The sequence below is a fragment of the Adiantum capillus-veneris genome, chromosome 23 (genome assembly GCF_014529385.1).
Source record: "Adiantum capillus-veneris isolate H3 chromosome 23, ASM1452938v2, whole genome shotgun sequence".
NCBI classification, from domain to species: Eukaryota; Viridiplantae; Streptophyta; class Polypodiopsida; order Polypodiales; family Pteridaceae; genus Adiantum; species Adiantum capillus-veneris.
Genome location: NC_140953.1, coordinates 63,019,721 through 63,043,392, shown reverse-complemented (window position 1 = coordinate 63,043,392; position 23,672 = coordinate 63,019,721).

Below are 23,672 nucleotides of genomic sequence, written 5' to 3'. Positions count from 1 at the left end.
GATAAGAGAACATTATAATAGACTATAAACAATGGTCAATATGAAACCTCTAGTGAGTAAGTTTGGAAGATAAGTCATCATTCTTGGTAGGTAGACCAATTTGGTGAAGTCTAGCTATATACATGAAATATTATAGATAAATGAAATCCAAAGTAAAATTGATATGAGAGAAAAAGAGGGTGGGATAGAGCAACAAAGAATGTGCGAGTGCACCTCCTAGAGTGGAGTAGTACATCAGCATGGAGAGAGTAGAGAGGAGAGGAGAGAAAATGAACACAAGCATTGGGTGCAATCTTCCTTCATGCAAGAGTGAACATTTTTCTCTTGCACGTATTTATTTATAGATTTACCAATGTTCAAAAATGATTTATAGGACATAAAGCGATCATAGCTTATAAAGAGTACTTCAATAATAAAATATCCATATACTTAGTATGCTTTTCCATAGTCCATAGCTTTTTCGAACTATCAATTGCAGTGAAATACATGTTTTACTATTTCCATTGCATATCTCTCCATTAGAAAATAAATTTTCCTCAGCTACTAAGTTAAAAATTTGCAAATCATACTCGTGAAAAACAAAGGATAAAATAGCATATAAAAATATAAATTCATAAATTTAAACAAAAAAAATTGCTTATGCCTACCATCATCCACATACTATAATATATGCCATATCCTAATGTATAAAGATATCATTGGTCACACTCATTGTTAGTTAATAGTCAATTCTCATAAGTTTCAAGTTCAATCCTGATCGATATTTTCCTAGGCCTAGGCCATTGAGCAGACTAAGACAAAAAGAAACCCTAGCAAAGACTAAAGGGACTCATGGTATCGACTACACTCACCCCCAAAAGCAAGGAATCTAAAAGATGTAATTGTGGCTAAGTCATTTTCCAAAGCATGTATCAAACATTCTCCCTCAAACCCACATAGTGCTTGGGATGCATATACTCGTGAAAACTTGAAAACACAATTAGGAAGACACTTATGTGCTTATTTTAAACTTGTAGAGAGAGAGACACTGCAAATGTTTGTATTTAAATGTTTTCTTTGATCATGTCAAGTTTAAAACAAACTTTACGAAAAATAAGAAAAACTTATCCATGTCCGGAGCTTCGAATTTGTATCTCGTCGATGGACAAACTCTTTTCACCCTTCTGTCTGGAGGTACCTTAGACAAAGCTCATTACGAAAAATATGAACCCCAAAAGGGCCCTTTAGCTTAAGGGGTGATTAAGCATGGACCCATAGGAAGAGGGTGGTCGCCACAACTATACCCTCATTATAGCTTTGTCCCCTAGAAAGAGAGAGAAGGGGGAAAAGGGAGAAGGGGGGATGGAGAGGGGGGGGGGGGGGGGGGGGGGGAGAGAGGGCTTTGCTTCCATTTTTATGCGCGTCCATAAAGTAACCTTAAAATTTTTTATTTATTTTAAAATATTTAAATCTCACTTTTCACTCCCCAAAAGCTCTCCTAGCAAAATACATGGTCAAAAAACTAAAGTTTCTTCGACCAAAATCTGCATTTCTCAGCAATACCCTCTATTCTACCTCTTCTCTCTTCTATCTCTCTCTAAGATTACATAGGTCTCTCTCTCTCTCTCTCTCTCTCTCTCTCTCTCTCTCTCTCTCTCTCTCCTTCTCCCCCTCCCTCCAAGCTTTGCATAGCTGCAATATATATGGAGGCTTTCCATAGTTGCACCACATGTCTCCCCCTTTCATCCATACCATCCCTTTGGAATAATTCTTCTCTCCTTGCTCCCCATTGAACCACTTCTCCCCCTCCCTCCAAGATTTCCATAGCTACAACATATATGGAAGCTTTCCATACCTACACAACCTGTCTCCCCCTTTCATCCACACCATCCCTTTGAACTACTTCTTCTCCCTTGCTTTCGATTGAGCAACTTTTCCCACTGCCTCCAAGATTTCCTTAGCTGCAACACATACACTTGTCTCCCCCTTTCGTCCACACCATCTCTTTGAACTACTTCTTCTCTCCTTGCTCCCCATTCAACCATTTCTCCTTCTCACTTGATTACTAAAGTAACAAGCCTATCTCTCTAATAACATAACTCTTCTTCTTCAGGTGCTACCATGCCAACCCCATCCACTTCAAGGAATCCAAAGGATGAGATAGAAGCGGTTTTCTTGAATAGCACTAGGGATTCTGATGGGGTATGTATTCCGCAAGTGTTATCTAAAGGATCTTGGGTCTTCATGCAACCTACATCTATTGGGCCTCATCAAGTTCAAAAAACCGTGGAAACCTCGATGAACATTGGAAGGGGATACTTCTTGGTTTCAAGAACCATAGGGTCAATGGCATAGTGGCCATTGTTCAACATGTGTACTCTTGGCGTTCCATGCACTTGAGGAATGGAAGCTCAAGATATTTTCCATTAAATTGTAAATCTTAAAACATTGTTGGTTGTGGATTCTAAATGCTTGTTATTTGTATTTGGGTGAAAGCGTGGTTTGGTGGTACAAAAAAAGGACCTATTTTACTTCTACCAATGAAAAAGTGGGGACTGGTAAAATTTTTGTAGTTTAGGTCAAAACTTTTCGGACCTTGTGTTTTGAGATTCTCCTTTTGAAGATCTATCCGCCGGTGATATATAGTATGATAGGTAGTTTTGCATGTGACATGTAGAAATTGTAGCTCGAAGATTTGTCAAAGGTGCCGTCAAGGACAGTCCTTTTTGTACCACCAAAGCGTGCTTTTAGCCATTTGAGTCGATAGTTTTTGGTGTTGTCATAAATATATTCCCATCTGACTTTGTTGAGGAACAACAAATCAAGAGTCTCATAGGAATCTTCAACACTCTTCATGCCGACATTGGTGTTATGATGGTTCCAAGCATTCCACCTTCGATGCTACTACAACACTGAATCGTCTTCTACTCACACACGTATGTAGTGCCAACCTCGGAGGATGGATATGGTAAGATCATTGCTATTAACAAACCTTCATTACTGAGCATGGAATGGCCACAACCTGATGTTTGGTCACTCTTCTCTGTGAAGGAGAAGATGATTTTTGATATTTTCTCTTCATTAAAATTTGGAAAGGCTTCTAGATCAGTAGGTCTCTACTGGTGCTATCCTGTGCATGTTTTTTTACACTTGTTCAAGACATTGGCATTTAATGTCACACCTACTATGTTTTGTAGCAAGACTGTTATGTATGAAGCACTAAAACTTGTATTTGAAGATAATTGGAGAATGGTTGAGAGAGTGCACCAAAAGATGGATTTCCCCCCTTGATCCTACACCAGAACCTATAGATGACAAGCTACTTCCATTGGGAGACTCTGTTTCTAACACAATTGCGCTAGTGACAATGGATATTCTTGATGTAGAGCAGAGTCAAGTCACAGACGAGGAATTTCTTGCAGCACAAGCCAGGGTTGTTTCCAACCAAACTCCTACCCACCCCGACTCGCCTGGTTTTCGTAGCCCCCATAAAGTTGATGAGAGAAAATCCTCTATCAACCTTGAAGCCACACCAACTATGGATGATGAGGATAAGCAATGAGAGGTAACTCTAAGGATCTTGTAGGTTGATAATTCTACCTTTGTTCTTTGCTTTTAGTCAATTCCATTTTTGTAGGATGTTTTGGGCATGGATCTGTGGGCTAGCTGGAAGGGGGGGGGCGGGGGGGCGGGGGGAGCACACGGTGTTTGGGCCTCAGGCAGCCCTTGCACACTACATCGACAAACTACCAATGTAGGATGTGTGCATCATGCACAAGGATTTCTCCCCCAACATACATTTTGTTTTGTGGGTGCTTAAGGCAGCTATAAAACTCCTATGCTTAGCCACCATCCCTCAAACATTCCATAAAATTATTCTGGTGAAAAATCCTTTGCAATTGCCACTTTTGGCATTGGTTTTTGTGGGAAGATCATGACACACATAGCACTTAGTCAAGCCCTAGGGGTTGACATTGCCCAAGCCATATTTGCCTTTGTGCTTACATCCATCCTACCCAATGCTGAAGAAGGTCGTAGAGAGATCGCAAAATGCCTACTATCAAAAGATAGTTAAGCCTGATGTACAAGCGTTTAATGAAATCATGTCTCTTGTTCATGATATTTTGCAAAGTTCAGGTTATAGTTTTGATCGTTCATTGAACAAGCAGTTTGTAAATACTTTATCTTTAGTGATCTGTATTAACTATTTGAATGTTATTTTTGTACATTGATAAAAAATGTCATGTGATTGGCTAGAAAATTTCCATTAGGTACTCTATGTGGCCTCCTGCATATGCTAGATAAAGGCTAATAGGGCCAAAATAGATTTGTCCACAAGGCAGCGAGAAAAGACCTTGCAAGATTGCTGTCTGGCCAAATCTTGCTGCCTTGTGGACAAAGCTATTTTGACCTAATTTGCTACCATCTAGCATGTGTAGGCCACCTGTTGTACCCAATGGACAGTTTGTTTTGCCAATCACATGATAATTTTGTATCCTTATTTGGCATCATATAGCATATACATGCCATCTAGAGTACCTTTTGGACAACTAATTATCATCTCACCTTCAACCAGTTAACTAAAAGAAATGTAGAAAATTATAGACATGAAGCTTAACTTCATTGAGAGATATGCCCTCTAGCTTTCCACAAATAGAGAAACTTGTTTCAAGATTACATAGAGAGACAATAAGAGACGTGATTGTAATTATTGCAAAGTGCAAATACAATGAGTTCCAATGAAAAATTGAGAGTTACAAAGCAAACTTGATTCCAATACATCCGCTAGTTACAAAAAGATTTGACAACATAAAATATCACTCATGCCTAAGGTGAGGTGCTAGTTGCATGTCCTTGGCCATGATTGGTACATGCTTGGCATGGATAGCACATAAGCATGTGACCAAATAAGCCTCTGTAGCCTCCTGAATTGATTCAAGGGCAACAACACATATCCAAATCTCTATGTTGTAGGCTTTTGTAGCACCTTCCTACATGTTTGTGGAAATGGTGCCTTCCAGATTAGCAAGTTCACTATCTTCTGGTAAGGCCGGATTTCAATGGACGCTCTACAGTAGCGTCGTGCTCTTCAAGGTTGCCGTTGTGGGCGTAAGGTCCCCAACCCGCCTATACCGAGATCGGGATGGGATCCTTGACAGGTCTCTAGGTCTAATAAAAATCAGAGTCTCTAAACAAGAAAAATCCAAGGAATAGACCTTTACCATTGACATAATTATCACGGCCTCTTTACCCTTTTATATAGCTCTGATAAATAGCATGTAATCATATAGCATGATTTACTAATTTCCCTCTTTAGTTTTTAGCTAAAAATGGTGCAATTTGACCTAGATAAATATCTTTACTACTTTTCTAACCTTGGCATAATTATCACGGCCTCTTTACCCTATAATATAGCTCTGATAAATAGCATGTAATCATATAGCACGATTTACTAATTTCCCTCTTTAGTTTTTAGCTAAAAATAGTGTAATTTGACTTAGATAAATATCTTTACTACTTTTCTAACCTTGACATAATTATCACGGCCTCTTTACCCTATAATAAAGCTCTAATAAATAGCATGTAATTATAGTGCATGATTTACTAATTTCCCTCTTTAATTTACCCCTAAAAATAGCGTAATTCCACTAAGATAATTAGTTAAACTAATTATCTGATCTTCTTCTAATTATCAAGGGTTTTTGAACACCTAATTAATCACTAATAAATATATCAAAATATTTGAAATCCATTTACTAATTTCTCCTATTTAAATTGCTCAAAAAGCATGGTAATTCTGCCTAATTAATTAGCTAGATTAATTATCTGAGCTTCTGATAATTATCATAGGTTTATTCACACATAATTAACCATTGATAAATATATCACAGAAATTAAAATCAATTTACTAATTTCCCATATTTAAATGTCTCAAAAAACAGAGTAATTTTGCCTACTTAATTATCTAGATTGGTTATCTTCGCTTCTCCTAATTATCATGGGTTTCTTAATATCTAATTAACCACTTATAAATATATCAAATCAATTGAAATCAATTTACTAATTTCCCGTATTTAAATTGCTCAAAAACCAAAGTAATTCTGCCTAATTAATTAGCTAGACTAATTATCTGAGATTTTCCTAATTATCATAGGTTTATTAATACCTGATTAACCATTGATAAATATATCACATCAATTGAAATCAATTTACTAATTTCCCTTATTTAAATTGCTAAAAAAATAGAGTAATTCTACCTAATTAATTAGCTAGATTGATTATCTGAGCTTATCCTAATTATCACGGGTTATTTAACACCTAATTAACCACTGATAAATATATCACATCAATTGAAATCAATTTACTAATTTCCCCTATTTAAATATCTCAAAACACAGAGTAATTCTGCCTAATTATTTAGGAAAATTACTCAGAAAATTATTGGATAATGTTTCTAGCTTAGTGAATGTCTAATTCAACTCTGATAATTACCTCATCTTAATCTAAGCTTAATTAATATATTTATCATTAATTCATGGTTAATTTGGCTAATTTCAGCCCTAATATGATAGGATAATTAATTAGCTTAATTAAAATAATCAGCAAAGATTAATTAATTATCCTCTCTTAATTAGTTAAGAGAGGTTGATGAGCATACATAGGTCTAATCTTTGATTTATTAGCAAAATAACTTAATCTAACCTTGCTAATTAAGAAGGATTAGACTAATTACCGTTTAGGTTAATCAATTAGAGATTAATCTCTAATGATTTCTGCGTAGTGTCCTCTCTAGATGAGAGAGAGAGTATCAAGGCTCCGAGTCTGTGTAAAATGTGAAGCTAGGGGTCCTATTTATAGTTTTCTGGCACTCATAAGCTCTCACCGGCTGAAAAAAGAAGTTGCTTGCAGTTCAAGCAGCCCCCTACAGGTCAAAAAATGACCCTTGCTCCTAAATGAGTCCCTAGCAGGTCAGTGATGACCTTCCCATTACTTGCCAGCTTTGAAAATATCAATTATGCTATATTTTGACCTATTTTTGCTTAATTGGTAAATATCTTCTAAATATCTAGGAGGACTTTAATAAAGTCTATGCTTAAATGATTACTGCAACCCTTCAATTTTACCTATTTTACTCAATTCATAGTGTAAACTTCAAGGGGTCATAACTATGCCAGTTTTTATCGGAATTCAATTCTGAAAATTTCTAGCCCGGGGTTTGCTGTGCTTAAGATTCCCAAAATACCAATATTTTCCATGGTCAGACAATTCTACATTGCTTTTTCAATAATCATATCAGTTTGATTAAGTTTTATACAACCTTTAAGGTTTCAGAAAGTGGAAACCTTACAGTGGGGGCCTCTGAGCACCATGTGGATGTGCTCTTTGCGGCTTCTTGTAGAATTTTGACTTGTAGCGGTGCTTGGGAGGTGGCTCAGGGGCATCTTCATTAGGATCATAATATTCATCATTGTTGTTGCCCTCATAATTGTTGGGTGGATCAGAAGGCATGGCACCCATTCCCCTAGGCACTGACTTGCCAGCCACATCTTGGCACCAGGGCTAGATGGACTCGCACCCATTCCTCCTAGCAATGTCATTTTGCCCACCCTATGATTCACTGGGATGTCCTACCCTTTCTAGGGACGGAGGTATCCGACTGTGTGCATTCGGGGTCGGCTAGATCTTCTGGTTACCGATTTGCACGCATCTTCTGCCTCTTGCGCCTCTCATTGGTATTCTTCTTTGTAGTTTGTTTGGTCCTTGCCATCTAGAAAGTGCATCTCGGTATGTCCTTAGAGCTTGTGATGGAGGGAGTGTTTTGTGTTTGTGTTGGGAGTTTTCTAGGGTGGCGATATAAGGGTGGTTTTACACAGTGGAAAAGAGCTGCTAAAAGGACGAGAAAATAATCTTTTGAAGTACAAAACCACATGAAAGTAGAGAACTATTCAAACACACAAAGCTAAACGTTGGTGCAACCAAAGTTGGTCTAAGCTAAGAAATGGTCTATGCCACTCAGAGGTAGCAGCCAGGTGCAATGCAAAAGTCTAGGGTAGGTACCAAGGTCTTGGACAGCCAAAGGATAGCGGAAGTGTATGTTTAAAGAGGTTTTTAAGGCTCTAGAAGGCAAATGAAGGTGTTTGAAGTGCCAAGTTGGTGCCCCACAATGCAGTGCTCAATGTGCTCTAGAAGCCGATCCAAACGGCTCGTCAAACCGCGGAGCCCCAGTGCTCAAGATATCGCAGTGCAAAGATAGAAGGTGTTGGAGATCCTCGACGGGCAAGGAAGCTAGGGACAGATAGCCGAGGCTGATGTTAGTGGATGCATGCATAGAGCTTGAATTATGGAGCGTGCCTGTTTTCTCGGATTGCGAATCAGAGCTCTGGATAGAAAGTTGTGATCAATTAAAGATTTTTCGGGGGCGAGTTATGAGCCCACTTGACTGCATTGGAGGATGTGCCATCTGGGATCTTTTTGGACTTTCCAAGGTTCTCGATGATGGTGTGCATCATGTGGAGCTAGCACAAATGGAGGGCACGTCAATCGGATACTCGGTCAACAGGATACAACAGGACGAAGCTGGGAGCAAATGTCGAGGAAGGAGTTGGCAGGTGTTTTTTACCTTTTTTTGCGGCCTCGAATTGTAGGCCCGGGGAGTTTGGAGTGTGGTGAGTGCAGGGGAATTCAAAGTCAAGAATAGGATCCATCGGCCGAGCTTTGCAGCTTGGCAGTCTGACATTGGAGCAGTACATGGGTGCATGGGGAAAGAAGACCCAAGATGGAGGTTTTTTAATACCCTTTTGGGGGGTTTTTTGTGAGCTTGAGGGGCCATGGGGCAAACGATTGCCACGTGGAAAAAATTGTCTCACATGCGATGACAGGGCCGCAGGCCTCATGGTATAATGGCCACAAGTGGGCACCCATAGGAGGTATCAAAGGGGACGAAGGGGCTTGATGTTGGCTATGGAGTTTGGTGATGAGTCCGTTTGTGGCTCTACGGCTCTGCGGGGCGGCGCACGAGGCAGTTTTGGCCGGCGGGGGTGGCGCCAAGGGCGCACGCCTGCGTGAGGAGGGAGGGTAGGTGACCGGGGGTTCTTACTAGGCGGTCATAGTTTGATGACGTGGCAATTTTGTAAGGCCTTGTGCCCGGACCTCAAAAGGCCCCCCATTTTTACGAGATGAGTCACCCCCCCCCCCCCCCCCCCCCCCCCCCCCCCCCACTCCAATAGCGACATCGCTATTGCTCATCAAGGTTGAGGGTCCAGCAATAGAATGAGCCAGAGAGGGAGAGAGAATCCCAAAGCCGACAAAGAGTCCAGTCCCGCAACCAATGAAAAGAGAGAGAGAGAGAGAGAGAGAGAGAGAGAGAGAGAGAGAGAGAGAGAGAGAGAGAGAGAGAGAGAGAGAGAGAGAGAGAGAGAGAGAGAGAGAGAGAGAGAGAGAGAGAGAGAGAGCCTGAGGGCTACCCATTGTAAGAGACCAAGGGGGCCAATTCAAGGCCGGACCAAAAATGAAAGAGGAGAAAGAAATAGAAAGAGAGAAGGCTGGAGGGAGTCTGACAAAGAGGGTCAAAGTTAGGCCAAATAAGTAGTGCAAAATAAGCCTTTATAGAGGTAGAAAATAAAGTAAAGAAATCAAAAAAATAAAAAGCCTAGGGGGCAATAGCGACAACGCTAATGCCCCCCCTCCAAGTGCAAGAAAAGCAAGAGAGAGCAGATGAAACAAGGCGGTTCCCCCCTCTCGAAAGATGCTAGACAAGCTAATGAAAGGATAATTTCCAAAGTTGAATCCCCCCCCTATAAATGTCAAATTCTAATCAAATTAGGGGCTTTTTTGGTGCCATTTGAAGCCTGCAAAGTGGAGTTCTCTGACAAGCTAACCCCTTTGTAACTTTTTCTTGAAAATGGCCATGGTGATGGCCGTGCAAGCGAGTATACATGCCTTTTGAAGTGCAATCAAGCCGTTGTTGCCCCATATTGTTTTTGTTTCCCCTTTCCCCCTTCTCTTTCTCCTGCTTTCATGTTTCCCCTCGGTGCCAGTAGTGTGGATGTGTGTGCCCCCCCGGATCGACGGAGTTTTGTGTGAGAGAGTGAGATTGAGCGGCTATGTGCGTGTGTAAGGGTGGAGACAAACCGTGGCAGTAGGTGTGCTTTGTGTGGTGGATTTGTGGAGTGTGTAAACAATGGAAATTGAGTAGGTGGTGGTCTGCTAGTATAAAGTGTGTTTTTTAAGGTGTTTTGCGAGAGGATAGGGGTGTTGTGGATACCTTGAGCTATAAAGAGGCCGTTGTGTTTGTGCTGGGTGTGTTCCCTGTCAAGACAAGGGCAAGGCCAAGGAGTCATGAATTGGGCCAAGGGTCGGACTAGGCAATGTGGAAAGGGAATCCAGCTAGGGCAAAGGGCTAGGAGCTTGGCCTATATAGTGGGAGGTTGGGAGGTGGCCTCCAGGCACTAGTCTCCCTAGGCATTACACTGGTATCAAGAGCCAACTACTTTTGTTGGAGGACAAGTTTGGGTGGCAGCCCCGCTTGCGAGGAGGGAGACCAACTGTAGCACCTGCACGAAATGGAGCGCTTTCAACCTTGACAGGCATGGGAGCCCATGCTGGAGAGAATATTTTTGTGGCAGGCACAAATGACCACTCCCCACGACGTAGCAAACATGTCCTCGCTCTCGACGACTACTGAGCAGGACGCCATCACACTATGGCCTTCTTGTTCACACGCTACCCTAAGGTCAAAACCCTTGGGAAAATTGGTTATTGGCTTAGGGTGCATGCCCACCTCGGCATACACCCATACAAGCCGAACGGGTTACGACATACAAGCCAAACAAATTATGGCATACAAAGAGGGGCACGACCCTCGATTCTCGGCATACCATTCAGCAATCCAGGAGTGATTAAGTTGCAAAATTTTGCACTTAATTACTATACAATAATATTTTCGTCTTTGAACACCAAGGTCAACATAACCTCGCCGAAGGGCCAAGAACTTCTTCGAGGACAGGAGGTCAATTCGTTGCTACTTCTTCCAAATTGTAGAAATTGTAGCATGCATCAAGATTTTTTGACGACAACTTGCAAGTTTTCAAACAAGTATCCAACATCACGGATTTACGGGTAGCTTAAAGCTTTGACGACCAACGTAATTAGCACGGCTCATTATCGGCTCCGGTGCAAACTACGACTATGGGATTATTTTTTGAATCAAGGTATTCTTCCTTATCTTTCTTACACTACACGGTGTTGCCATGGATTCAAATATCAATATGACTTTTGATTTCGAGCATCATACGCCTGATCCTGCCCGTAAGGGCTCGCGGCCAGATGCTCTCACGGAGAGTGCCCGAGACGCTACGGTGGGTGACGACACATATGAACTACTTTATATTCAAGAATTTTGTGCACTTCAGACACGCTAAAAGAGAGAAATTATGTTTTCATTGCTTGGGAAGCGGTCATGGCACTGAAAGGATTGTTCCAAGGGGAAATCTGCTGCTCATGGCAAGGAGAAAGCAGTGCACACGGTGCAACTGCTACCTCTTGAGTCTTCATCATGAGTCTCTACAGTGGAAGTAACACACACCGAGGTGGTGCATGAATGTTGTCTCACCGCTTCCATGTGGCAACAAACCTTCGGACCACATGAGTTAGTACGTATGCATGGATCTCTACAAGGAAAAAAAGTGCGCATCCTGGTAGATGACGATGCCACTCACAATTTCATTAATTATGGATAGGTGAAAAAACTCAAATTGCCTCAAACTCCGAGTATCCACCGCTACAAGGTACCAATGATGAATGGACATGATGCCGAAATCTAGGATACTCAAGTCCGAGTTGTACCGTTGGAAGTACAAGGCTACTCCACATCCTTGGATTTTCAGGTTATGAACATGGAGAGGGCAGACGTGGTCCTTGGTAGGGAATGGTTGCATAGCCTACGACCATCACTAAAGCATAGCTATGAGCACAACATCTTGATGTTTGAATCCCATGGCGCACATGTATTGTTGTTAGGAGAGAAGGATGTACCTTCTTCACCCACTGATATGTACAGCTGAGCTTATGCAGCTCGTTTTTGATAATGAAATAGATAAAGTTTTCTTGTGTTAGTCATTGTCTCATTTTCTCTCTAACATTGAATCTGTTGAACATTCCTCAATGCCGCATGCTTCTCTCTTATCTTTTCCACCAATGGCTACTTCTCAACAAGCAAAGGTTGCTACTGATTTTAAAAAATTATTAAAGAAATTTCACAATGTTTTTCCTAATGATTTGCCATCACGATTACCGTCGACACGATTGGTGCAACATAGCATTGATGTGGTTGCAGGCAGTAAACCTATCACTAAACCACCCTACCGCATGAGTTACTCTGAAGCTGCTGGTCGAAAGTCAGCTTTCTGACTATCTTAGCAGAGGGTTTATCCAACCCAGTTCTTCACCATGTGCTTCTCCTATCCTATTAGTGAAGAAAAAAGACGGTAGTATGCGCATGTGCGTAGACTACTGTGGCTTAAATGCGGTTACTATTAAGAACAAGTACCCATTGCCACGCGTGGATGAGTTGTTCGCTAAGCTCACTCATGCTCGTATTTTTACAAAAATAGACTTGCAGTCAGGTTATCACCAAGTACATATTCGACTTGCTCATATACCCAAAACTGCATTCCGAACAAGGTTTGGACACTACGAGTTGTTGGTTATGCCATTTGGCTTAACCAATGTGCCATCAACCTTCATGACACTTATGGATAGTGTCTTGAAGTCGTACTTGGGAAAATTTGTCATCATTTTTCTCGATGACATTCTAGTATACAGTGCTTCTGAAGAAGAACACTTACAACATCTGAGACAAGTGTTGGAATTGTTATGAACAAATCAATTATATGCCAAGGAATCTAAGTGTGATTTTCTAAAGGAATAAATTCACTATCTTGGGCATGTTATTTCAGCTCTATTGGGCTACATATGGATCAATCCAAAGTGGACACAATTCGGCAGTGGCCTTCTCCTAAAAATCTGGAAGAGTTACATTTTTTTTAAAGGATTTGCAGGTTTTTATCGAAGGTTCCTTAAAAACTATGCTATTATTGTTGTTCCCATGATGGACCAACTAAAAGGCAAAGACAAAGCTTTTCAGTGGGGACCCGCTCAACAACATAGTTTTGATACGCTCAAGGATTCATTAGTTACAACTCCAATAATAGCTATTGTAGATCCTTTGAAACCATTCATTTTGGAAATGGAGTAGTTCTGCTACAAGACGGGCAGCCAATTGCATTTGAAAGCAAGAAGCTTGATGCAACATAGCAGAACTACTCTGCTTATGAATGCGAACTCTATGCAATAGTGTCTCGCTTGAAAACATGGAGACATTATTTGTATGGTGCTTAGTTTGAGATTGTGTTTGACCATGAAAGCATTAAATGGTTTACACAGCAAACCAATTTGAAGGGTCGGAAAGCCAGGTAGGCTGAGATTCTTCTGGAATATGACGCCAAGCTCTGGTATCGTAAAGGACGATACAATGTGGTGGCTGACGCTCTTAGTCGTATGCCAAAGATCAATTCTCTCTTGTTCATGGAACTTCATAGTGAATTTTTGGATTCTCTAAAGCGCAAATATGAGTAGGATGACGTATATTCCAAAGTGTGGAGCCATGTACAAATGAGGGATCCTTCTCACTCCAATGATGGTAGTGTAGCGTTAACCTCCACACAGAGTTCTCCTCTATCGATAATGAACTACATCGATGAAAGAACTTTACCATCGACAATGGGTACCTACTTCATAAGGGAAGAGTTTGTGTACCGATGGACACAGACATTCGGTGCCAAATTCTTTATGAATGTCATGATAGTCCAAGTGCAGGGCACTCGGGTATTGGAAAGACTTATGCACTCGTACGACGACAGTTTTACTGGCCACGTTTACATGGCTTTGTTCAAGATTATCTTGCATTGCCAAAAATGTCAAGTTAACAGAGTAGAGCGCTTGAAAGCAGGAGGACTCTTACATCCTTTGGAGATTCCCAATGGTAAATGGGAAAGTATCTCTATGGATTTTACTGTGGGTTTACCAACCACTGTACGAGGTCATGACTCAGTATGGGTGGTGGTAGACTGGTTGACTAAACTATGTAAATTTATTCCAACCAAATCGACGATTAAGACTCCAGAATTAGCCAAGTTATTTGTGGACAAACTATACAAGTTGTATGGCTTGCCACGTAACATTGTCAGTGATCGTGATCCCAAGCTTAACAGCCATTTTTGGAGGGCTGTGTTTAAAGGGTTGGGTACACAACTAAACCTCAGTACTGCCAATCATCCAAAAACAGATGGTCAAACTGAAGGAGTTAACCAAGTGCTAGAGGATATGCTACGTGCATACGTTAGCAAGAAACAAACAGAATGGAAAGAATATCTATCTCTTCTTGAGTTTGCTTACAAGTGCTAAGCATGTCACGACTGGATTTAGTCCTTTCATGCTCATGTATGGTTTTCAACCTAGGTCACCTATTACGGTGGGGTTGGCAACCAAAAAACTCCAACAGGTTAAGGATTTTATCCAAGACCACATGGATATGCTAAAACTCGCTCGTCAAAATGCCCTGACAAGCGCGGGATCGGTATAAGAAGTACATTGATGAGAAACGTCGGCAAGTTACCTTTGAGGAAGGGGAGGAAGTATTTTTACGTGTGCTAGAGCATTCAAAAAGTCTAAAAACTGGGCCAACACCTAAATTATCTCCACGATATTGTGGGACTTTCAAAATACTCAAGAAAGTGAGTGATTGTGCCTACAAACTATTGCTCCCTACACATTCTCGTATTCATCCGGTGTTTCATGTAAACCGTTTACATAAGCGGTTACATGGGGACTACAATGTCATTGGCCAACAGATTCTGGTCGATTTCATTGAACCTCCTACCTTACCGCATGAAGCTGAACGAATTCTTGACTATCATGATTTACGTATGCGTCATCATGTACGTCGACAAGCTTTAATCAAGTGGAAAGATCGACCTGAGGGAGGTGCCACTTGGGAAAACATTAATGTTCTTAAGAAGAAATTTCCCACTTTTGTTTTCGAGGACAAAAACTCTTCTTTAAGGGGGGAGTATTGTCAGGACAAGGGCAAGGCCAGGGAGTCATGGACTGGGCCAAGGGCCAGACTAGGCAATGTGCAAAGGGAATCTAGCTAGGGCAAAGGGCTAGGAGCTTGGCCTATATAGTGGAAGGTTGGGAGGTGGATTCTAGGCACTAGTCTCCCCTAGGCATTACATTCCCCCATTCCCCCTCTCAAACGTCTACTTGATAATTTTTAAACAATCAAACAATAAAAACACTCGATGCAAAAAACAAGAGGGTTGTGACACGAAAAAATATGCTCTAATACTAAGATAATGGGGATAGCATGTGCATCCAAGTGCAATGGATTTTCCATTTTCATGAAATTCCAAGTGTATCTACTGCCCATTGGCCTAGACTTTTCCCACCTTAGTCCTTGATGCTTTCCACATTGCATGTCGTGCTAGACCTTGTGAGGATCTCAAGCGCTCTGATGAACGAGCATGGGCTAGTCGACGGGCTTCTTTTGCCAAGCACGATGACCTTCCACCTTCAATTGACACTTTACATCCAAAAGTGGTACGGTAAAACTAGTTGACCATTTTCTAAAGATAGCATGAATGCATTAAACCCCCTCCATGTCTTGTATTCTTGAACTAGACACCACTGGAACAATAGTGTGACTTCTCCATACCTTGCGTGCTCCAAATACCCAATTAGCCATACATGTTCATAAAGTATGCACCATGCGCATAGACTATCTGCTACTCATAACGCCACAACACATTGATGATAAAAAGTAAAGCATAGAGCATACCAATGCGGAATAGCAAGCACTCACCATATAGTGTGTAATGTTTGTTTCACCCCATGTTGTGACGACCACCTTTGTAAACTCCACCACCAAATTTTGGAATTGGTTGTTCGTGCTAGCCGTAGTATCTTCATCAATTTGTTGAATACCACCCAAACATGCTGTCGGCTAATTACAACATTTGCATTGCTATCATTGTCCGTTGTATACTTGCAAAGATCGTTCCACAACTCCCATCCACCTTCAAATGTTGATGTTCGGGCATGTGCACTACCTTCCTTGGGAAGAACCCTCTTCAAAAAGTGCCTTGCCTTTAGTCCACTCATGGACATTGGTTGGGTCACTTTGAAGAACTTGCATTGTTCTTCTGTGCAACAATGGAGATGTTGGTCCCATGACAACCTATTGAATTTAAGAGCACTTCCACTTTTGAGATAGCATCAAGCGACCTCTCCGAAGGCTTCATTGTAAAGGCATAATCAATATGAAGCTTTAATAAACGATCAAAGATGCACGTAAAAGCATGAGGTGTTCAAAAATGACCATTTTTGAGAGGGAAGTTAAGTATAGGGTTCCATTTACTGTCTTTTCTGGTAGGATTGGGATCTTCCAACATAGAACATCGTAGCACCAAATGCTCTCACATACGTGTAATTTGTAAACTACACTCTTCCTCTATTTTGTTAACTATTGCATTTTTGCGTGCATTCCCCTTACAACCCTTAATGCAAAATGGACAAGGATACAAAGCTCCAGTCCCTTTTTTGCACCTTAGAATGCGCATGATTGTTTTCAAATCTCCACCTAAGTGCCAGTCAAATTCAAACTCCCCTACTTGGAATTTTTACCCAACTAGCCGTGCCTCAATGACATCTGTTATCCATTGAATGCGTTCAAAAATCCAAGCAAGCACTTCATGGGTCTCCTTGGAAACCTCAGTAGAACCAAGCCACCAAATTTCTTTCTTTGATTGAACACTGAAAGACGGTGCACAATCATCGTTCATAGCTGCACATTTTGCATTAAATAATGCCTCCATGAGAGTAATACTCATCCTTTCTAGTCTTACTTTATTCACAATTTGACACTCATATAGCTTAAGCACAAACACCCTTTTTCCTAGCACTACAAAATGTCCAAAATAACATATGAAAAACCATAGTTTGAAAAAAAAAGACTATGCATTATGGTAGCCTCACCATTAGGTGGTACACCATAAAAATGTACCATTGCCATTTGAGGCTTTCTCAAATTAAAAAAAAAATATTTGACATCGAGTAAGGAAATCCCTTGTCCACTGTGTCTCCACCTACACTTGCATTGGTGTGTTTCCTTACTCCTTTTGACCGCTTGGTAAATATCGATGAAGGCATTATCTCCTCTATGTGCAAATAGCCCCCTATTCAAAGTACACATCCTCATTCGAAGCCTTCTTAGCAAGATTGACCTTAAGTGGTATAAGAAAAACATTCTCAGTAATTCCTCTTTCCCTTAAAGCATCCTTAAGGAGATCATATAAGGAAATGTAGCCCTTAGTACTAATTCCCACTTCATCACAAGCCTTTTGTACATCAACATCGCTCACAAGATTTGAAAACTTTCGCATCAACTCCTTTGTGACAGCATTGTTTAAATGTTCTACATTTGGTGCTTGTAGAAGAGCTACAAAATCCGATTTCTTGAGGCACAAACGCAACAAATGGGTGCAATCCTCGTGGTTGTGGCCACCACACAGCTCTTAGATAAAATTCCTACAAGAGGGACAAAAAAATTACCATAGAAGAAACTTGAAGCACAAATTGGAGCATAGAAAAATGCACTTTTTAGCTATAACCCTTCTTTTTCAAGCACTACCTTTGCAGGCTCCTCTTACATTCCGTTGCACCTAAGGGCATCTTTTTAAGATGCAAGATCTTATCTTCAAGCTTCAGAATCTTAAGGTCCTTCTGTTCCACCTATAACTTAAGAGTTTTCATTTCCTCCTCTGCATGCATGATCTGTTCACGCAATCCACTAGTGGTATGGAAAAGAAGTTGGCATTGACGCGCAGACTATTGTGCGCTATGAGCTCCAATAGTTGACCATTTCTTGCGTACGAAGACCTTGCTCCCCTCTACCTACATATTGTAAGAATTATACAAGGCTATTGAATGTTGGATACACATTGATGGCTGGATCATTAGGATAGAGGAAACTATGCACCCAAAGATGTTCGGACATGTGCAATAATTTCCTTGGGCAGAACCATCTTCAAAAAGTTCCTTGCCTTTAGTCCACTCATGGACATTGGTTGGGTCACTTTGAAGAACCTGCATTATTCTTCTGTACAATAATGGAGGTGTTGGTCCCAAAACAACGTATTGAATTTGAGAGCCCTTCCACTTTTGAGATAGCATCAAGCAACCTCTCTGCAGGCTTCATGTAATGTACCCAACATTTTTCAGTAAAAGTATTTCTTTGACTTTGCAAATATTTAAGGTTTGCATTTTATTAAGTCAAAGAGCAATTTAATGGAACAATCGGATTGAAAATCGGACTCTAGAACCACTAATTATGACCTTTTTTCACTTGAAAACAATAGGTTGATGGGAAACTTAAGCCTCAAGACTGTATCTAAAGATAAGAGTTGACCTTTTAGAAAAGAGAGAGAAATACTAGGAAAGGAGGAGTAATTTTAGAAGAGAACGAGTAGGAAGAGTACTCTTAGGAAAGAAATAGTCTTTTTAGAAATGAGAGAGGAGAAGTTTAGTTTAGAGCTCTTTTCTTGGAAAAGCCAAGATTCTTCTTAGAGACTCATAATCGCGCATCAGAATCCGTGTCCGCAAAAAAAAAAGCCACAAACGTGTGCAAACTTATCTCTCTTTGCTTCCCTCTATTCTTACCTTGGGATTTTGGCCTTGATAGCCTATATAAACACCCCTCTCCCTTCACTTTGAACACAAAGACACAGACTCTCAGAAACGGAACCTCTCTTGCCTTGACGTTGGAGTTACCTTCTCTCCCTCAGGATCTCTCCCTTAAGCTCTTACCTTCAAACAATCTCCATCTCCAAGTCTTTCTCTACTATCGTCGTCTTGCCCTTTAGATTCTTGAGTTCTCTTTCTCTCTTTTCCTTTTATCTACCTTGTTACGATGGCCTAAAAGCGAGTGGACCGAAGATCAAAGGATGCTTATATCGTTCCATCTTCATGGAAGGTGCAAAAGAAGATATCATCTACTCTAATCATAACTCAAGCGGAGGTATCGACTCCGAAAGAATGTGAAATCGTACAGCCTCAAATACGGGAGGTAATCAAACATGTCGCTAATCTGGTAAGACAAATTTATAATTTTTCATTGTTATTCATGTTGCCCTGGGAAGTCAAGAATAGGGAACCCCTTAAACCCTCCAAGAAACGTGATTCCATCTCACAAGAAACAAGCATATGTTTTCATCGATTAGTGAAAGAACTGTTCGATAAATTATCATTGTTTTTTAAAATGTTATTGTTTGAAAAATTGTTATTGTTTGATAAGTTGATACTCGTTGATATGAAGAGTTGGTTGACCATGTTTGAGGAATCAATTAAAGAGAATAATTATTGGAAGAATATCTTTTGTGCCTAGCGGTTAGCAAGATGATTTCATGGTTAGTGGAGATTAAGCTGAGGTTATTAGCTCTCTTTTGTTCCTTACGGTTAGTGGGATGCCTCGCGTGTAGCGGGATGCCTGGCAGTTAGCAAGATGCCTCACGGGTAGCGGGATACCCGGAGATTAGCAAGATGCCTCGCGGTTAGCGGGATGGCTCACGGTTAGTGGGATGGGAAGGTTACGCAATTGACGGTTAGCAAATAGATCCTTTGTAAAGGGTCTATTGGTTCGACAGAGAAAGTCTGAGGGTAGTGGCAACTGATGAAAAATTGGAAAAGTTATCTTTGTTGAAATATAGGATTGTCTTCATTAGTCCTTGTTTGAATTGTTTTGGTATTGTTGGAAGGACTGTATAAAAGAACCTATGTTTGGAATTAATTAAGGAACACTGTTTGTATATGTAAAATAGTGTTGTAGTAATTAGAAACCAAGCTAAAATGTGTGAGTGTGGGGTGGAAAGTGGGGGCTAGCTTAGGTTGCCACTCAAGGATGGATGGTCTCGATTAGTTGAGAAACTCTCCACTCCCTCGTATTAAGAGAAGCAAAATTAGAGACTCATTGTGCCAAGAGTCGAGATGTTCCAAATATGCGTGTCCCTAAAAGCTATGGACCCGATTAGTCGGTACTTTTCACAAGATTACTAGCTAGTTTAGACTATGTCTCATATCCTATTGAAGGTTTATGAATGGTGGCCGTGCCTCTTAAACATAGAGAAAAAAGCGTTGTTTATGGATAATGGGATTTCATCTTTATGTTAGGAAACAACTTTTATTAGAATCCTTCATTTATCAACCTGTCTTGTGGCATATGACCCTTATAACCACGTTCATTAAGGATAGAGGACTTCCTCTCTTCTGTTGCTCGTATCTCTGCTTTGTGGAAACAGAGTAGAGTGTCATCAATGGAACTTGAGAATAAGGAAATGCCATCTATCAAGTCGCCCCAATCGTGTGTGGGTTTGGGACCTCACAATTGGTATCAAAGCCTAGGTTTAAAAGATTTAATTGGCTACTTCGAGCCTCCTCGTCTGTATGGTTTTCTATTCTCATAATTTGACTCCCAGAGATATTACATTATGCCGATTTGATGTGTACCGTAGTTATGGTTGAAACCTCTATTATGTTTTCTCATTTGAGAGATCTTTTGTAGACCTATATATGACATTTTGATTACTTTATGAATAGAAGATTGAGTTGTTTTTCTACAAAGAAATTGTTTGACTGGTTAAGTCATGTAAGTGAGTTTTTTTGGTGGATTGGATGACCCATGACTGGTGAAGTCATGTGATAGAGATAATCATGACTGGTTAAGTCATGTGATTGAGTTTTGATGGACTGGATAAGTCAAGATTGATTAAGTCATGTGATTGAGTTTTAATGCATCGGATAAGTAATGCTTGGTTAAGCCATACGATTGAGCTGTTAGTGGAATTGGTAAGTCTAAGTTTGGAAAATACCCTATTGATTTGAGTTATTATAAACATTGATGTACACTTAGGTGAATCCTCAAATCCCTTCTACGTTTGGAAACCCTCAGAATGATGCTAGTTACACGGAAATTCAAGAAAACAAATTGTTGCTCAAACAAATGCAACCACCTTCTTTTAAAGGAGAGGGTGCTAATATTGAGAAAGATACAGAAGTATGGATTGAAGCTATGGATGATTACTTCTCTACTGCAAGGACCATACTTGCAAATCAAGCGATGTTAGGGATGTTTCACCTCTCAGACAAAGTGAAATTATGGTGGAAACAACATTGTCTTGACATGTGAGTGTTGGAGAACTTTTAGAGTTGGTGTAAAATCAAACAAGTGATGAAGGAAAGATACTTACCCCTTGCCCATGAAGCGATAAAGATGAATATTTTCTTTAGCTTGAAACAATACATCTTATCCTTGGAAGAGTACTACTCAAAGTTTGTAAGGCTTAGATGTCACACATCGTCAATGACCATAGAGCAGCAGGTAGCTCGCTTTTGTCAAGGTTTAAGAGAACCAATTAGTTCACGATTAGAAGCTTTAAAACCTATGATTGTACAGATGCTTTACTACAAGCTAAACCTTTGATGAAGGAACAAGGGATTACAAGAAGAATTGAACAAAATTATAGCTTCAGAGAGAGTCAACCACAAAGATCTTATGCCGCTAATGTGCAAGATTCTTGATCCTTGAATGTTTGATGCTTTAAATATGGAGAGTTGGGACATTATCGGAACTCTTATCCACGATTGACTAATGGAGCAGCAATAGCAAGTGAAGCAGACTAAGGACCCACCCTTTCGGATATAAGAGCAAGTAATAAGAGTAGTAGTACTCTGACTTTTCCTTGAGATGAGGACATCTCGAATCCTTAAGTTGGGAAGATTGTAATGCACCCAATATTTTTTAATAAAATTATTTCATTTACTTTGTAAATATTTAAGGTTTTCATTTTATTAATTCAAGGAGAATTCTAATGGAGCGATCGGATTGAAAATCGGACTCTAAAACTACTAATTATGACCCTTATTCACTTGAAAACAATAGGTTGATGGAAAACTTAAGACTCAAAACTGTATCTAAAGATAAGAGTTAACCTTTAGGAAAGAGAGAGCAAGTTTAGGAAAGGACGAGTAATTTTAGAAGACAAGGAGTAGGAGGAGTACTTTTAGGAAAGAAAGAGACTTTTTAGAAAAGAGAGAGGAGGAGTTTAGTTTAGAGCTCTTTTCTTGGAAGCCAAGCTTCTTCTTAGAGACTCGAAATTTCACATCGAAATCCGTTTTTTGCAAAAAAATAAAATAATAATAAACAAAATTTTAATAGCTGCATACGTGCACGAACTTATCTCTCAATGCTTCCCTCTATTTTTAGCTTGTGATTTTGGGCTTGAGAGACCCCTCTCCCTTCACTTTGAACACAAAGACACATACTCTCAGAAACGGAAGCTCTCTTGTCTTGACATTAGAGTTACCTTCTCTCCCTGAAGCTCGCTCCCTCAAGATCTTACCTTCAAGCCATCTCCATCCCTAAGTCTTTCTCTACCATCGTCGTGTTGCCCTTCAGATTCTTGAGTTCTCTTTCTCTCTTTCCCTTTTCTCTACCTCGTTATGATGGCCGCGAAGCGAGTTGCATGAACGATCCTTTAGCACAATCCACTAGTGGTATGGGAAAGAAGTTGACATTGATGCAAAGACTATTGTGCACTATCAGCTCCAATAGTCAACAATCCCTTGCAATATCCAAAGAAGACCTTCCTCCCCTCTGCCTACATATTGTAAGAATGAAGCAAGGCTATTTAATGTTGGATACACATTGATGGATAGATCATTAGGGTAGAGGAAACCATGCACCCAAAGGTGCACATTAGTGTGACTTGCACCACGACGTTGTTGTGAAGTTTGAAAGTAATGACGCTTTGAGGGTGCGAAGTCCTTTGGCAGCAACAACGAACATATAGAGACACCATTTCCAAATTTGGCAATCTTGTTATGATTGGGAGGTTTGTAATTTCATTTAGCTCCATAGAAAGGGGAATAAAGCTGGCCGAACTCAAGCAAGAGAGCTATGGGATGGAGAGCTGCAGCAGAGCCGTGGAGTGGAGAGGTGAGTTATGGAGTGGAGAGCTATGGGATGGAGAGCTGCAACAGATCCATGAAGTCATGGAGTGGAGAGGTGAGCTATGGGATGGAGAGATGCAGCAGAGCTACGAAGTGGACGGAAGAGCTATGGAGTGTAGAATTACGGGATGGTGAGCTGGAGGAGTAGAGAGGAGGGCTACAGAGTGGAGAGTTATGGGATGGGGAGCTGTAAGAGAGCTACGGAGTGGAGAGGAGGGCTATGGAATGGAGAGCTAGGGGGGGGGGGCGAGGAGCTGCAATAAAGCTATGGAGTGGACCTACAACAAGGAGAGGGAAGGAGGAAGAGTGTGTGCTACAAAGTAGGAGACAGAAGAGAGAGGGAGAGAGTGAAAGAGAGGGGAGTGATTTTAGAAGGAAATAAAAAAAGGTGGGAATTTCAACATTTTGGAGGTCTAGCAGTGGGATATTGAGAGAGAAAATTTAAGTTTTGAGTAAAATCGAGGTTTTTTGGGTTTTTTAAAAAAAAAGTGATTTTTTGCATTGCGGTTCTGGATGCCCTTGATGATGTGGAAAAAGAAAGGGGGGGTAGGATAGGTATTGTCCATAAGGGTCAC